Consider the following 12,446-nt stretch of genomic DNA (forward strand, 5'->3'; position numbering starts at 1 on the left):
GGCCACACACTCCCGGGCATACCGACTGAGTCTTACGAACTCATGTTCGTATTCAGATACTGTCATACGGCCTTACTTGAGTTCCAAGAATTCCTTACGTTTTTGATCGATGAACCGTTGACTAATATACTTCTTTCGAAATTCCGTTTGAAAGAAATCCCAAGTAACTCGTTTTTTTGGGACTATGGAAATCAAGGTCCTCCACCAATAGTAGGCTGAGTCCCGCAACAAGGATATAGCATACTTTAGACATTCATCGGGTGTGCATGACAGTTCATCAAACACCCGAATGGTGTTATCAAGCCAGAACTCGGCCCTTTCGGCATCATCAGTAACTATGGCCCTGAACTCCTCAGCCCCGCACTTCCTAATCAAGTCTATAGGTGGCTTACTCAGCCTCACAGGATCAGTAACTGATGGCATTACGGGCTCTTGGGGTGGATTATTCAAATTCGGGAATTGTTGGACAGCCGGATTGGTTCGGGCATATTGCGCGACCCACTCATTCATCATGGTAAAGAAGGGTTGTTTAGCCCCCTCACCTTGATTATTCACAGATGACTGAGGTTCAACAGGCGGTGTCCCTTGTGCAGGAGCAGCCGCTACACTTTCAACATCATCCGCCAAGGTTCTCTCTACACCGGATCCATTTACTAATCAAAACAAAAATTTTAACCGTCAAGTCATCACACATTTAAACATTAACATTAAGGCATGTATAGCTAGACTCATACGTGCTATGGTAGTCCTAGAACCGACTAAACCATAGCTCTGATACCAATTAAATTGTAACACCTCGAACCCGAGACCGTCACGAGTCGAACACTAGGTGTTAATGGACTTCAAACCACTTATTAGAAATTTCCTGCATAAGCTGCCAATTTGCATACGAGTCGCATTAAAAATCATATCTTGAGTTCTGAAACTCGAAATCCAGTTCCGTAAATTTTTCCCGGAACTAGACTCATATATCTATATGGTAGAATTTTTGTAGAATTTTTGGCCGGGCCAATTGGTACAGTTTATTGGTTAAAGTCGTCCCTGTTCCTGGGTTCGACTACTCTGACCCTTGTGCATTACGACTTAGATATCTCCCTTTACAGAGCTCCAATACTTATGCCGTTGGTTTCTAATGAAACTAGACTCAAAAGGGAATCTATACATATAAAGCATGACTTCTAATTGTCTCTTATTAATTTAGGGTGAATTTCTAAAGTCGGGATAGGGGATCCAGAAATCGCTCTGGCCCTGTTTCACAAGAGTTTAATTATCTCCTAACATACAGGTCATATGGTCGTTTCGTTTCTTCTATATGAAAATAGACTCATCGAGCTTCGATTACATAATTTATTCATTATTTAATTCTATTCCTACTATTTTTAGTGATTTTTCAATCTCACATCACTGCTGCTGCCAGCATCTGTTACTAAAGCAACTATGCCTATTTCGTGATTTCTCCTTGATCTAACTAGTAATTCATCATACATATCACAAATTATGATCATGACTAGCCATGCCAAAGGCTAATCATTGTCAAACATCTCCTACTACACTATTGCCATATCATGAATTTTAACACCAAAATAATCAACCATGACATATGGCATAAAAATCAATTACCAAGACTTGTGACCTAACATTATAGAACCAAATCCAACCGAACATTTATGCCATTTTCACATGGCTAAAAGTTTACATACCAAATTTCAACAAAACATATTAGCCTATACATGCCGAAATGTTCTCCTAGACTGACTAAAAAGAAGATACCAAAAGTTGCTAGCCGGTGTGATGACTTCGATGACATTCCGAGCACGCAAAAAGACAAGTCCAAGAAACCTAAAGTAGGTGACAAGCAAACACCGAGTGAGTATATAACTCAAGAAGTCATAAGCATTACATTGCCGCTCAGTAATAATATATCATAAGAGAAAATAAATAATGCGGATTAAAATCCTCCATCCATACCCAAATCGTGCTATAATTCCTTAGGCATTTCGGTTCGATCTCATACCAAGCCCTACTTTGATATTTCATACATTACACCATATGACATTGGATGCATTTATCTTCAAGTATAATCACCACATAGGTTCAAGACTTACCAAGCTCAATCCCAAATATAAATAAAATGTCTATTCCTCATGAGCTCAAGGTGTTTACTCGCATCTGCTATCCATGATTGACTCGATAAGGCCGCAAACTTAGAGCATGTATATTTATTAGAGAATGTATAATAAGCCCGCACACTTAGTGCTTAATAGTCTAACTCGCACACTTAGTGCTATATAATCAAACTCGCACACTTAGTGCTATACAATTTGAACCCGCACACTTAGTGCCAATCTCATGATCATGAATGTTTACACCCGCACACTTAGTGCCGAAACCAACAACTCAATACATCTCACCTCTTTTCTTTTTCATTCAATACTTTCATCACCCCATGCATACATGTATATATATATTTATCATTCCATTCAGCATCATTACATAGACGTTATGACCATTTAAATTAATACAAAATATATGCTTAATGACTTACCTTGTGTTGGGTAAGACGGTTCTAACTCGGCTACTCGATGATCTTTTCTTTGCCTTTGCTTGATTCTCCTCCTTTAACTCCTTGAGCTTAATCAATAAATCAACTAGTTTAACCACCTTGCTAAATATTTATAATCCAATTACACATGCATATGTATGTTAGTATATTCGGCAACCATCCTCACTAATTACCCATTTAGTCGATTATACACATAATCAAAGGTAACCTCACGAATGGGCATACTTATGTATATATATATACACTTCCGAATGGGCATCACAATTAGATTTAACACCACCTTCATACTCAATTAGATGGCCGAATGTATGTACAATGTCAACTATAACATCATTTAAACATCTAATTTCATCTCATGAACACTTGATCGAATTTTCCTAATCTAGCATATTTTCACATCTATTTGTAACATCATGTAAATCCACATATAACTACATTTCTTAAGTTCCACATCTTAATGCCCATTATAGCCATTCTCATAGTCTAAATCTAAAAAAAAAATCGGCACATCCACCTTTCAACCATGTTACCCGAATACTCATTCTCTTCTTAGTCCTAAATTCGGCACCTCCAACAAAGTGACTTAACAACTTCAACTTTCATGCTAACATAACAAGCAATTTAACACATACATATAACTAACATGTTAATAGCATCAAGGTATCAACTAAAATTTTTAAGCTTCTTAGTCAAAGCCTAACTCTCCGACAACCCCAAATCCAACCATGGGATAGATATAATTTAGACTCATCACCCAAAGGTTGTGTAAACTTCCAAAAATATCATTGAACATACCTTGATCTAAAGGACCACCTTGGCCAAATCTTGCTTCCTCTTCTTCCTCTAGTTACGACAATTGCAAAAGAAAGAAAACATGAACACTCCTTCTTCCCTCCTTATTAAGCATTCAAACTCCCTCATTTTCATGCCATAACATCAAACACTCCTCCTAGATACAAGCAATGGCCGAACTTCTTCAAAATTTTTCTCCCTTTCTTTTTCTTGGTTTTTCGGCTAGGAGATGGCAAGTATGAACACCCCCTTTTTTTGTTCACTTTCCTATTATTATTCCCATCATTTGTTAACTAAAAAAACATATTAAATTAGAATGAGTGGAGCATCATCACTCCTTGGCCGGCCACCATGTATTTTATGGGTAATTTGACATGCAAAGCCAGGCTTCCTCTCCCTATTATTAATTACTCCTTATAATTCATCTATCATCTTTTCTAACTTCATCAACTAGGTCCTTTTCGAATTAATTCACATTCCTAAAGCTAATATTAAGCATTTAATTTCTCATATATTCACTGTCACACAAAAATTTATGTAATTAAAACACAAAAGTAAATTTTTGGCTCGATTTTGTGGTCCAGAAACTACTTTTCGACTAGGGTCAAATTAGGGCTGTCACAGTTAAAAGCCTAGATAGTTGGTAAGTGTGAAAAACATATTTTTTATATATGTACGATTATGATTTGTTAAGAGTACTGTCTGAATAGCAAAATTAGTGGTAAGTATGTAGGTAAAATTTGATATAGGAAAGTGCGAATCATTCTGGTGTGTCAACAAATTTAGGTAAGAGGATATTAAGTAATGTCCTCTTTGCAATGCCTTTAGTAAGGCAGTTATATTGCTAACTAGACTAGAGGATCACGATACAAAAATAAGGGCATGACCATGTGGTTGAGACCCATGGCATTGTGTGATTTGAAAACACTTATGGTGAAGCCTTCAATAAGATGAAGACTGGACTGACAGATTACGACATGAAGATATGTAAGCCCATGTGACTGATACCCATGGTATAATATGATAAAAAGAATATTCATGGTGATGCCTTCGACAATATGTGAACCGGACTGGCAGATCACAACATGAAGTTATATGTAAGTCCATAAGGGAGAAACCCATGGCACCTTCTGTAAAAGTCTGCTAAGACAGTAAACTGCTAAGCCCTTGTGGCAAATCTTTGTATCATTTCATTGGCATATTCAGTGTTGTTTGTGTGGTAAAATATGGTTATTCACATTTATGGTAAGTTTTGGATAGTACTGAGAGTTTGTTGATAGATAATTTTATGGTAAGGATATGATACGACTGAAGTTAAATTGGTTTGATTAGTTCTATAATGTAATCGAAAGAGTTTTAAGGGAAATTTCTTGAAAGAAAGTATGTATTCATATGCTAAAGGGGTTATCTGCCATGGTACTCTACCAGTTTAGATTATGGGCATATTTGTAATTATGAAAAGATATAAATGTTTGTTGGTCTGAGTTTATCTAAGCTACGTAAAGTTGAAATCTAAGTTATCCAATATTCGTCATATCTGAACAATATCATATCTTGTCCTGGGTTTTTATGAAATTGAATATGTATGACATCTTTGGTGTTATTGTGTTTTGTAATGAAGATGTGTGAGAATTCTTTTGAATGGTCTAGGTAGTGCCTTGTCATTATGAGCATGTGATGGGTTTTATAACTGGGATATGAATTGATTGGTTAACGATTAGTATCAAAATTTAGTATGGGACTTTAATAAATGTGAGTTTAGATGGTTAAGTATTCGCCAGTAAATAAAATCTGGGACGACTATTCTGGAAAAATGTTAAGTGTTGTGAAGAAGAAATCAATAGATAGTAGACTCTGTAGGAATATTCTTTTGAAAAGTATTTTGTTATTCTAAGAGGAAAAAGATGATAGCATGTTGTTTGGTAAGACATGAAGCCAACCAAGTATTGATGTGAAAATTATAGTTAAGTATGGGAGTTGGTGCATAAGCGCAAATCTGATTTTATGAAAGTATCCTCCTAAAACAAAAATGATATGTTAAGGATGGAAACTACAGTATATCCAATATTATAAAAGTGCCCGCCAAGTTCTGTATTGAAGTTCGTTAAGTTCGCATAACTTATAAGCGTTATGTTTATGTTTCAGGTATTGTTGTATGAATGAGTACATCAGGAGGAAAGACGCCAAGAATGTGCCAAGGAAGTGGTGAACCGAGTTATTATGCATATAATGGACAACTTGTGAAAGTGGCATATAGTAGGACTACGCCTTAGATAGTCTATCTTTAGTAAAAAAAATTTATTGTAAAGGTTATGACAAGTCTAATGTATTTTTAAGTACTTTTCTTTGTTTCTTTAATTGAGACATTAAATAGAATAAAATAAAAAGAAATATGTTTTTATTAAGGGGTTATTCAACTGTTTTTAAAATTTTATCTAAGTTTATTGTTGGTAATACCCGAGATCTAGACCCAATAATTCAAGTTGGATTGAGGGCGTGACATGAAATGAACAAGAATATCCATATCCTTTCCATTCATGAGTCTCAAAAGCATCAAAGGTTACTCCATTTATATCAAATAGATTCTATACATGTGTGGATTTTCAATAATCTATTTCCAATACCAAGGTCTTAGAATTAAACCATCATTATTCACAAATCTTAAACTTCCCATATGTTCTAATTCATATCGTCATTTAGAGGAAAAGTATAGAAGCAATTCTAGTGAAGCCTCTTCTTATCATAGATTGCGTTCACACATTCAAATTTGTCACATGTAACACATCATATGGGTTCCTTTCAGATACTCTACACAATTTAAGCTTTGGTTGTTGGCTCAAATGATGACTATTTAAGGCATCTCTTAGCCACCAAAGACGTTTTTATCAACACTCATATTTAGTGGTGTTTTCGATTTTCCACCTTGTTGTGGCTATAGAAAGATGAAACCTTATCAAAAACTTTAATTCGGTAGGTCTCGTAATCATCCTTAATTCTAAAGCACACTTGTTAAATCATATCAACTTATTACGAAACTGCTAACAATTTGGTCACAATTTATTAAAAAATTACTTAGGGATCACATCACCTTTGTCTCATAATTAGCATGTACATTTAGACTCAACTCACATGCTTCGTTTAGTCCTAGAATCAACTAAACCTAAGCTTTGATATCACTAAATGTAATACACCATATCCGTCCTAATATCCGATACAAGTAAGAGATGCTATCAAAACACTTTTTTAGCTCATATGAATATTTTATTTTAATAAAACATCATTTAGTAATGTTATAAAAGCATTTAAAATAATTCTCAACATTTAAGAAGCTTCAATGTATTTTTAAAAGAATTTTGAAACATAAAACAAACTTTGGAACACTTAAATGGATCAAAATACAACTTTTAAAATAGACTAGAGTAAGAAAATGTTAAATCCAAATTCAAAATCCACCCTTAATTTTCACACTACATTCAAACAATTTTTATGCCTTAAAGGTCATTTTAGACCATTTCCAAAGTCTCATTATGATATGAGAACATTTGGGCATCATTTAGGATCATTTCAGAGCTTAAAAACTTAAATTTGTAGGACCAAGGGTAATTATTCTAATCCAACTATTCCATGTTGCACAACAACTACCTAAAACAATAGCAATTTGTATTCTGTTTGACTTGTTGTGATACTATAGAGACCAACCACTGATACTAAAGCCCCTGAAGTTGAAATTTGTCCAAAAACACTCTAAAACATGCCCAAACATCCCCATATCATTTCAACAATAATCAAAACATTCTTAAGCAGCTCAAATACATGAAATAAACACATCTAAATTGAAATGATACCTATCATGTTTAAGAAAAATGCAAAAGAGTTTCAAGATTGTCATTTAACTTTACAATTACTCAATTAATCTAAGTCATTTGTATATGCCAATAATCTAATACGAATGGTATCTAAACACTTGAATTAAAACCTTCAAACTCAAATGATGATGCGATGCTTCTTAGCCAACTGTGATATTAGCAAGCCGAAAACCTATGTAACACCCCTCGCTTGACCCGGTCATCGGGTCCAAGCTACAGGATGCCACAACTGTTATCGGAGCAACTATAGACATTTAACGATCAGGAAAAAAACCTTTAACGAGTAAAAAACAAGCATTCCATACTCTAAATATAATACATAAACAATCTTGGGTCTTAAAAGAGCCCTATAATTAACCCAAGACCAAACAAGGACAAAAAAGCAAAAGTTTCAAAACACAGAATTGACGTCGTGATGTGAGGGCTTCCTTGTTGTGATGTGACATATTGACTTGGCCTCATTATGGCTACGAGGTTCCTCGTTGCGCTGTGGCCTAGAACCAAAAGCTCATCATGACGACGTGCGTTCAATTTCACGACATCACTTATTGTTTTTGCAATTTCTACAGATTTTTCACAAAAAGGGTTCATCGAAATTATCATAACTTTCAAATTTGAGCTTCGATTTTGAAACCGATCTCAATTCCATCCTTCTACAGCCCTCTATCATCTATAATTACAGAAATTTAACATCAATTTTGAATTTTACACATTTTAGTCCATATGTTCAAAAACTAACAATTAAACTTCACAAATTAGTCCTTTTCTAAGATTAAAATCTAACAAATTAACACCAATTTCATCAAGCATTCATCAATGGAAAGTTTTGAAAAATTTAACAGTTTTCAAATTTAACATATGAGTTAGCTAAATTGAGCTACCACGATCTTAGAAACATAAAATTAACGGAAAACATGCTAAAATTTGCTTACCATACAAGGATGTAAAGCTTGGTTGAATATTTGAAGCTTTAAAAATGGCTTTCTTTCTTCTAGTTTCAGTGAAGAAAGAAAATATAAAACATGACATCTTTTGTTTCTTTCATGTAACACCCTATACCCGACCTGATCGTCGGGTTTAGGTACCAAGTGTCACAATTAACCTGAGTTTTACTTAACAACCTTTCTAACTTGGTTTATTTACAAACTTAATAAACGCCTAACTTAATCCATATTTACCATATAATGTTACTCTAATATTTTAAATATCAACATATTCGAATTCTAATTTCAAATAAACTTTCTACAATCACTAAGATTCTTACAATCATTTTGCCTTACTAAGCATGAACAATTATTTACATTGACTTGAAACTTAACACATCATTATAAATACACTTAATCAATCCCCCGAGGCATAGCCTCTAAGGGTGCCCCCTATATACATGAAACAACTACTATGCCCTACGCATGAACTTGGCAGTGTCTGGCTTGGTTCCTTCCCATAATAACCTTGTAAGTCTTTGATCCTGCACCAAAGGAAACCACTCATAAGTTCAAATGAACTTAGTGAGATTTATTACATTAATTATTAATGAATAACTCAAGTTATCTCAAGTATAAAGGTTTGATGTGTATAATTAAACTCCTAAAATTTCTTGTAAGCTTCTGCAGTTCACTGGCTTAGATGACAGCCATGTGTTTTTCTTAAACAAATTGTTGGCAGACATAACAGGCTGGTTTAGTTGTAATTGTACTCTTCCTGACAACCATTTTCTGAGACTTGACATTGTCTAGCTTCATCTCAAAATTCCATTTTACCTTCTTGGTTTGACTCATCAAAAGATAACCGTGTTTGCAAATATACGGATTGGCAACTATTATTTGCGAACTTGCAGATATCTCGCCACGATAACAAATTCTTACCTTGATCCCTTCATTCCACACTAAACTCAAAATAGACTTACCGTATTACCCCGACAATTACCTTCTTATGACTTAGCCTGTGTATATACCTTTCTTTAAAGGAAGACCCATTTACTAATATCCTCAATTGCAGCCTTGAATATGAGATTTTGCTGATACATAAGCACCATTTTGCCTTGCAGACTCATACTTGTGTATCGTCGCCTGATTACGTGCAAGTGTACACGGTCGTACAAGTAATAAGTTGTAAGTAAAAGAGTTATCGTCTCCATAGGGATTGTGTGGTAATTATTTGTAAAGTTAATTTTTAATCAATTTGGTTAAATGTAAACTCTAAATTATGTAGAATTTTTATAGTGTTTATTTCACCTTTTACTTAAAAGTTATGTTAATCCCGAATATTTGATAGTTAATTGGGTGAATTTTGTTCATATTGAGATAATGGGCACGATTTAGTAAAGTATGCAATTTTATGCTTTTATGTATTAAATTTTTGCATAATTTAGTTATTTCATGTGACATAATAATTTACTTTATTTAATTGTTGCAGTGGGACCATGGAATTAATAAAGTTGAGAAGCTTATTTATTACATGGACATGAGCTCTATTTCACTTCAGTTGGACAACAAAGGCAAGCAAATTGGGTCAAGAGAAAGTCACTTTGATCCAGTTAAAGTTGATTTAATTGAAGAGCAAGTATGATAAGTAGTTGGGTCACAAACCCCTCCAAGTAAGAGGGAAAGAAGCCTAATTCGGTAAGGGCATATGGATAACCCAAAATAAGCTTTTGAAAGATTTATTCAAAGGTCCTTATACTTGTAAAATAATTAAAAATTAGTTCCCAACAAACACCCAAGAAACTGTCCAACCTTTGCTTGATTCATACATGAAATCAAGCATGAATCAAGCAACCAACAACCTCCCTTCTCCATAATTCATGGCTGGCCAAGCAAAAGAGAAACCAAAGGGATATTCAAGCTATTATTAGTAAACTTCTTAGCCATCCCTTTACTATAAATACCACCCATTACTTCCCATTCATTCATCCTTCATCATTCAATAAACCTTTAATCATCCCTCACTTCACATTCTATCATCTTTCTTTCCTTTCCCTCTCATGCATAAACTATCCATTTTCCCTTAGCTAGCAATTCCTTGAGAAAATTCTCTCTTGGCTAGCCACCTTGAGGAGCATCTTGCGAAGGAGTAATTATGAGGATCGAAAGAATCCAGCATGATCAATTTTCAGAAGATTGACAAAATTACTTCAGAGTTTCTTCTTCCTTAATATTTACTATTGTTCAACATGTTTTCAATTTGCTTTATTGTTTTTACATTAACAATGATAGATTAATTTTGTTTAGCTAGAATGATTATATTAATTTGATGAAGTTTATTTAATTTATGTTCATGATGTTCTGTGCCTCAATTGTTCATGCTTTCAACTAAAATCATGCATGTATTTCATTCATTAAAATGTGATTGAATGCATTAGAATTAGTTGATCAATCCTAGCCAGGTGATGATTAATGCACGCAATAATTGAAAGGTGCATGCTTAATTTAGATCCTAGCTTGATTAAATTAAAGGCTCGTAATAACTCGAGAGAACTCTATTACCTTGCTTAACTTTTAGATTTGTGTGATTATATTGCTTCAAACCTTATCCGTCCCTGTTACTTCACATAAACTATAAGAAACACTTAGTTAAATATGATCATGGTAGTATGCATGTTTTTCTAAGTAAAAGATTCTGAAAGGACTTAATGCTAGTTTCAAAGTTAATGAAAGATTGAGTTGCCATGGAATATTTTCCAAAACATTGTGAACATGATGAAAATGAACCAAGTTAAAGGTTGTAATTATTCTAGCCTATTCATGTTATTGTTATTAAAGCTTGCGAATTTGCTGCTAAATCCACCTCATACATTTTAATTATTAATCACATTTAGGTTAATTGCATTTAGGATAATTTAGCATTTAATTACTTATTTTTACCGAACACTCAAAATTATTTTGTTTTTCTTACCAACTAGTAAAACTTTAATTTTACAAATTATTTGATTAACATATACAGTCCCTGTGGAGACGATAACTCTTATACTTATTACTTGATAACAACTGTATACACTAGCATAAACCCCAGTGTTACATTAAACAAGATAAAAAGAATATTGTTGATGAAAATCATAGTTTAAATTAAATGATGAAATTAGTATTCAAATACCCAAAGAAAAAAAAACAACATACATTGCGAAAATGATCACAACATGAAATAAACACAAGGAATAATATAACACAACATGAATAGACTAAAATAAAATAGTTCACTTTAACAAGAATTTAGTACTAGTCATAAAAAGAATATTTTGAAAAATTCGTGGCAATATGAAAATTCATTAAACTCATTTTATTTAAAACATAGACTTCTCCTGATGACCTATTATGTTCCTAAGTTAATTAGCACATCCCTATTTCAAAAAAAGAAAAATTAGAAATCACCCTTCCAGGAATTTATACAGTTAATGCATACAACAATTGTAATTCAATATCGACATGATATGCACCATTTAGGTTTTATGTCTATTAACTATTGTCTCTTCCCAAATTAATAGTTAATTCAATTACCTACAAATGTTGGCCATACATTCACAAGTATAAACATGATTTAAACCTAAATGAATGAAATAATCATTAGCATAGAATATTCAAGAGACAATCACCAATAAAAACCAAATCAAGACTCATATCTATTTTGATTAAACAAAATTAAGTCATGTCATATTAAACTGAAAATATAAAGATGAGATGCAATCTTGTCTCCCGACATAGAAAACAACAATTTAACATAAAGAGAAGGGTAAGAAAGAGTAATCAAGGGGGCTATCCACAACCATTTCACAATCCGAAGAGTAAACAATTGAATGCAGGGGGCTATCTGCAGCTACTCCTTAGGACTTCCCATGGTGGCTTTCCTTCTCATCTTTAGGTCAAAAATAACCTAAACATCTTCAAGTCGACCTCCTAACTATTCTCATTTCGGCAAGTGATTGCTTTATCTTGTGAATCTAAGTGTTTTAACAAGCCATGAGTAGGGCAAGAGCATTTAAGAAAGAATATGAAAAATGTTCCTCTCTCTAGTATTTGATGTGTGAAAAAGGTATATTGAAATGACGAATGAAGGCCTCCTTTTATAGTTGAAGATCCCCAACTTCCCATGCCAAAAATAGTAAATAAAATCTCCCTATTATCCCTTGATCTTTCCATCACATGTATAGTGGAAGAATGAGTCTTCCTTGCTAAATTTAGCAAGGAAGTTAGCTTGTTTTCCTCTCTCTTTAGTTTTTGTCCCTTGGTGTG

The sequence above is a fragment of the Gossypium arboreum genome, chromosome 6, assembly GCF_025698485.1.
Source record: "Gossypium arboreum isolate Shixiya-1 chromosome 6, ASM2569848v2, whole genome shotgun sequence".
In the NCBI taxonomy this organism is placed as follows: Eukaryota; Viridiplantae; Streptophyta; class Magnoliopsida; order Malvales; family Malvaceae; genus Gossypium; species Gossypium arboreum.